Source organism: Oncorhynchus nerka, linkage group LG6 (assembly GCF_034236695.1).
Source record: "Oncorhynchus nerka isolate Pitt River linkage group LG6, Oner_Uvic_2.0, whole genome shotgun sequence".
Lineage (NCBI taxonomy): Eukaryota > Metazoa > Chordata > Actinopteri > Salmoniformes > Salmonidae > Oncorhynchus > Oncorhynchus nerka.
In genome coordinates, this window is record NC_088401.1 from 33308466 (window position 1) to 33314507 (window position 6042).

Here is a 6042-nt window from a genome sequence, read left to right on the forward strand (position 1 = left end):
GAAGAAAAAAATGACCAGAGACCATGAACTTCTGCTCAACTTGGGTAAAGTAACCCATAGAGACGAGCATCGACATCAGATTGAGCATCCCACCAGTTGTTATTCTGCCCAGAGCATCTGTCACTGAAGATGATCAACTTGCGCACCTCTGGTTTGGTGAGTGGCGTGAATTTTGTCTTCACCCACTTCAACATGCAGCTTGCCACCTCAATGGACCCTCGGTGTGCAATCCCTGCAGGATACAGTGTAATGTTACATATAACTAGCTAGCTACTGTTGCCATGTCGAATCATCCGGTGGATGGAGAAAAAGTAGCTAGCTATATTTCTTCTATAATCTAGCAATAACATTTGTAACGATAATGTATAAATTAGTAGCCAACGAACTTTAGCTAATATGTTTTCTCTATAGTTACAAATGAGACAACCCAGAACATACATGTTAGTTACTGTACTCTATAGCTAGCTAGCTTGATTGTTTGATATACGGTTCTTCCACATACCTCTTTTGGACAGCTTTTCCCATTTTTTTTTTACCCTTACGATTTGTATAGGGTTTTCCCACATCCCGTAAGATCTTCCTTTGCCTGTCTTTCCATTCGTTTAGTTTTGTTTTAAGTTTCTTTTCCATATTTCTGCGATTTTCATCAGCAACAGAAAGGTTGTGCGCTTGTCCGTCCATTCTGAGTGGTGCACATAAACAGTTATTCCACGAGAGCCTATCTTTAAATTTTAAATGATTGTTAATTAGCGCGTGGAAAGCTTGTGAAACCGGTTCACTATAGAAAAAGGGTGTCCAATAATGATTTTTTTTTATATATCTCTCTTTTTTAAATTTTAAATGTCACATATATGGTTCTTCGTCTGTAGGATTCAATTTTTTCAATATCCTAATTATGTTTTTGTTTTGTGTTTTCTGATTGTTTCAATACATGCATTCAACAAGCTTTGGATGAAGGACTTCCCCAGGGCCGCAAACTTCGCATGCGCGAAGGCTGCTGCCTCTACTGCGGAGGTCTCGGCCATCTCCTCGCTACTTGCCCAGAGCTGACGGGAAACGCCAGGGCACCAGGACAGGGGGAGACCCTGACGAGCTGTGCAGTTACTCCCCGGCTACCCATTCACCATCAGTCTCTACCCGTAACCCTCCACTGGGACTGTCAGCAACTGTCAGCACCAGATTCAAGCCTTTGTGGACTCCGGGGCCACAGAGAATTTAATTGATCAAGACTTCGCCAGAGAGTTACAAATCCACTGAGTAAAATGTCTCATCCTTCTGCAGATTCAAGCCCTTGATGGACGTCCCATTGGCTCCGGTCAGGTGGAATATCAGACCAAGCCCATTCTACTGCAGATTGGGGTTAACCACTCTGAGACTCTTTTCTGCTGATCGCTGCATCCGAGAATCCTCTTATCCTAGGGTACCCCTGGATAGCGGTACACAACAAACTAGTTTCCTGGTCCAAGGTACACCTACTAGACTGTGGTAAAGACTGCCAGACGAAATATCTAAGACCCCCACCAAGAGCCTCGCCGTGTCCTCCTGCATCCCTTGAAGACCCTCCCGAATACTTCAACCTCCAGGAATCCTTCAGTAAGAGGCAAGCCACCACCCTTCCCCCTCATCGTCCTTAGGGCAGTGCCATAGAACTTCTAACAGGCACTACACCTACCCGAGGTCATCTGTACTCCCTCTCGACCCCTGAAGCAGCAGTCATGGACAATTACATGCAGGAATTGCTGGAGGCAGGTTTCATTCGCCCCTCTACATCCCCTGCTGGTGCAGACTTCTTCTTTGTGGGTAAGAAGGATGGAGTCCTGCATCCTTGCATCGATTACAGAGGGCTGAACCAGATTACGATCAAGAATCGTTACCCCTGCCCCTGATGTCCTCCGCAAACAAGACCTCCGCAACGCTAACAATCTGGTGAGAATTAAGAAGGGAGATGAGTGGAAGACTGCCTTTAACACCCCTTGTTGCCACTATGAGTATTTAGTAATACCCTTTGGATTATCAAACTCACCGGAGGTCTTTCAAGCATTGGTCAATAACACCCTGAAGGATATGTTGAATCGGTTCATCTTTGTTTACCTTGATGATTTCCTGATCTTCTCCAAGATCCTTCTGGAACCAATCAAATCAAATCAAATGTATTTATATAGCCCTTCGTACATCAGCTGATATCTCAAAGTGCTGTACAGAAACCCAGCCTAAAACCCCAAACAGCAAGCAATGCAGGTATAGAAGCACGGTGGCTAGGAAAAACTCCCTAGAAAGGCCAAAACCTAGGAAGAAACCTAGAGAGGAACCAGGCTATGTGGGGTGGCAAGTCCTCTTCTGGCTGTGCCGGGTGGAGATTATAACAGGACATGGCCAAGATGTTCAAATGTTCATAAATGACCAGCATGGTCCAATAATAATAAGGCAGAACAGTTGAAACTGGAGCAGCAGCACGGCCAGGTGGACTGGGGACAGCAAGGAGTCATCATGTCAGGTAGTCCTGAGGCATGGTCCTAGGGTTCAGGTCCTCCGAGAGAGAGAAAGAAAGAGAGAAAGAGAGAATTAGAGAGAGCATACTTAAATTCACACAGGACACCGAATAGGACAGGAGAAGTACTCCAGATATAACAAACTGACCCTAGCCCCCCGACACATAAACTACTGCAGCATAAATACTGGAGGCTGGGACAGGAGGGGTCAGGAGACACTGTGGCCCCATCCGAGGACACCCCCGGACAGGGCCAAACAGGAAGGATATAACCCCACCCACTTTGCCAAAGCACAGCCCCCACACCACTAGAGGGATATCTTCAACCACCAACTTACCATCCTGAGACAAGGCCGAGTATAGCCCACAAAGATCTCTGTCACGGAACACATACTGCACGTCTGCCAAGTCCTGAAATGCCTCCTGCAGAGTCAACTATATGTCAAGATAAAGACGAGTGAGTTCCACGTATCCCAAGTTAAAATTGAGGTGGTCAACGACTGGCGCAGTCTCACCTCACTCAATCAGGTCCAGCGGTTCCTCGGGTTTGGCAATTTTTACAGCGAGGCTGGCAGGGCATTCATGGAAATCAAGAGACGTTTCACCTCTGCCCCATTCTCGTTCATCCTGATCCAACTCGTCCCTTTGTGGTGGAGGTGGACTCCTCAGACACCAGAGCAGGGGCGGTCCTTTCACAGTGGAATGAGGAGGACAAAAAACTGCACCCATGCGTCTTTCTCTCCAAGCAGTTATGTCAAGCGGAACGCAACCATGATGTAGGCATCCAGGAGCAGTTGGCAGTTGAGTGGGCCCATGATGGGTGGAGACACTGGTTGGAGGTGGCACCTCATCCTTTCGTGATCTGGACGGACCATAAGAACATACGAAAGCAGACGCCCTGTCCCACCAACACCGAGCCCATCATCCCCAACTCACGCATTGTGGCCCCTGTGATATAGAGTATTGAGACCATGGTCTGACAAGCCCAGACACGAGAACCCCGGCGATGGACCCACTAACAGACCTTATGTTCCACGATTACCCCGGTCCCGAGTACTACAATGGGGACAATCCTCTAAATTAACTGGGCATCCAGGGGTTAATCGGACACTGGAGATCCTGAGGCGTAAATTATGGTGGTCCAGCATGATTGAGGATGTGATTTCCTTGGTTACAGCCTGTTCCCTCTGTGCCCAATGCAGGTCTTCCGTCAGTGACCGGTCGGGTTGCTCCAACCTCTGCCTATCCCAAGTCGGCCCTGGTCTCATCTGTTGGTAGATTTTATCACAAGGCTATCTCCATCTCAAGGGCCTGGTGGTCGTTGATCGGTTCTCCAAGGCAGCCCATTTCATCGCCTTACACAAGTTGCCTTCAGCCAAGGAGACCACTGATCTCATGATTACCCATGTCTTTCGACTACACAGACTTCCCCAGGACATTGTCTCAGATCGGGGGCCCCAGTTCGTCGCACGGTATTGGAAGGCCTTCTGCTCCCTGTTGGGGGCAGCGTTGAGTCTCTCCTCAGGGTTCCACCCACAGTCGAATGGGAAAACTGAGCAGGCCAACCAGGAGCTAGAGAAGTTCCTCCGCTGCTTCGTCTTCACCCAGGCCAGCAACTGGAGCAGGTTCCTCGTCTGGGTAGAGTATCCTCTTAAAGGTGAATTTGCGGGAGATCGCTCCTCGCTACCTAGGACCCTTTAAGATCCTGAGTCGCATCAACCCGGTTACCTATCGTCTCCAGCTTCCCAGGTTCATGAGGGTCTGTCCATCCTTCCATGTTTCCCATCTCATGCGGGTAAGGACCAGTCCCATCTCTCCCCCCACACTTGCTCCTCCGCCCCTCGACTTGTGGATGGCCGCCCGGCCTACACTGTCGGGCGTTTGTTGGAGGCTCGCCACATCCTAAGGACCCTGCAGTACCTGTTGGACTGGGAGGGCTACGATCCCGAGGAGCCGGCATGGGTGCCAGCCCGGGACATCCTGGATCCGGGTCTGGTGAGAGACTTCAACCGACTACATGGTGGTCATCAGGGCTCCGCGGCTGGAGTCACTCCTAGAGGGGGGTTACTGTCATGGTTCCTCCGGGCACCAGAGGGCGGCAGAGACTGCCCTAGAGACTTTGTTACTCAGGTGTTTCTTATCATTTCATTGTTTCCCCTTTAAGAGAGGTGTGTTGTCTGTTCCCTTTGTTAGTTCATTAATTATGTTCCTTTTTCGAGTGTTTGTTGTTTTTAGTTTTCCTGTATTGTTACGTTTTCCATTTTTTCCAAGTAAATTATTTACGTTTTTTCCAAGCTGCTGATTCCTGGTCTGGTTCATTCTCTGCTCTTAGGTTCACGCTACCACGTCACATTAAAGTTAAATGTGATTTGGTCTATGTAGATACAACATGTTGTTAATACACAAAGTAACAAAATACATATTCATAATGTATTTGGAGAAGTTTGCCTCAAAACTAATTTGCATGTGAAAATATGAGCTTGCCAAATATTTGCCACAACTGTTGGCAAGAAGCCTGTTTTTTTGGTGAGAGTTTTCCTGTTGGTCTTCTGGTCTTCTGTACTTACTGTATCGTTTCACCAATCCAGTGCCTTCAGTGTAGTGTAAGTTGTAAAAGAAACATTTATTTCACCTAAAAACATGTTTTTCCATCTCGAAAGGTTACTTAAACACATTAACATAGTAAATGCTTATTAAGTGCCAAAAAAAGTAACAGAGTGGCATTAAATCACCTCTTGACAGTGGGAATGGAAGCTTGTTGTGTGCAGCAGGGTGTGGCAATTGACTATAAGCCTGACTGTCTATGGATTGACGTGTTCTCCCTTACCGCAAAAACACATGAATTTCACGTGATAACAAGTGAAGTGTTGTAAAATCACCTGTTTTCATGTGATCACATGTGATGTTATGTGAAGTTAATGCGATAACGTGACAACATGTAAAGCCACATGTGATAACATGAAACTACACGTGTAGTGATCATGTGAAGTGTTCCAAAAACAAGTTTTCACCTGATTCAAATTTGATGTGAAATCATGTGATTTTTCCACATGTGAAATCGTGTTTTTTCTGTAAGGAATGCTCAACCTGCTCATTTTTCCAACACAAAACACCAGAAAATGGTCAAAAAGAGTAGAGCCAGCTCACATGAATTTACGCTCTGATTGGACGATTAGATGTTCAATGTTTAATTTTTTTTTTTTTTAAAGGAATAATTTCACCATATTAAAACGAGAGTTCAGTTCACGTTAGAGTTGACCTTATAAAGATTGACATACATAAATGAATCACTAATCACATTAAATAAATCTTCAGAAATGATTTTGTCAAAGCAACAAAATAACTATGGCTTTAAAATGATGGTGGAACATTTTGGTGGGTTGAAATCTTCCTAGGAAGTAACATGTCAAAATGCAGATTTTTTGCACTTTAAGCCTTTATTAATATAAAAAATCTGATTTATTGTATTATCCATGTGGTCTATATTAAAGGGCACTTCATATAATATAACAGGCTTTTAAAATGCAATATTGTTGCACAATTTCTACTTAAAA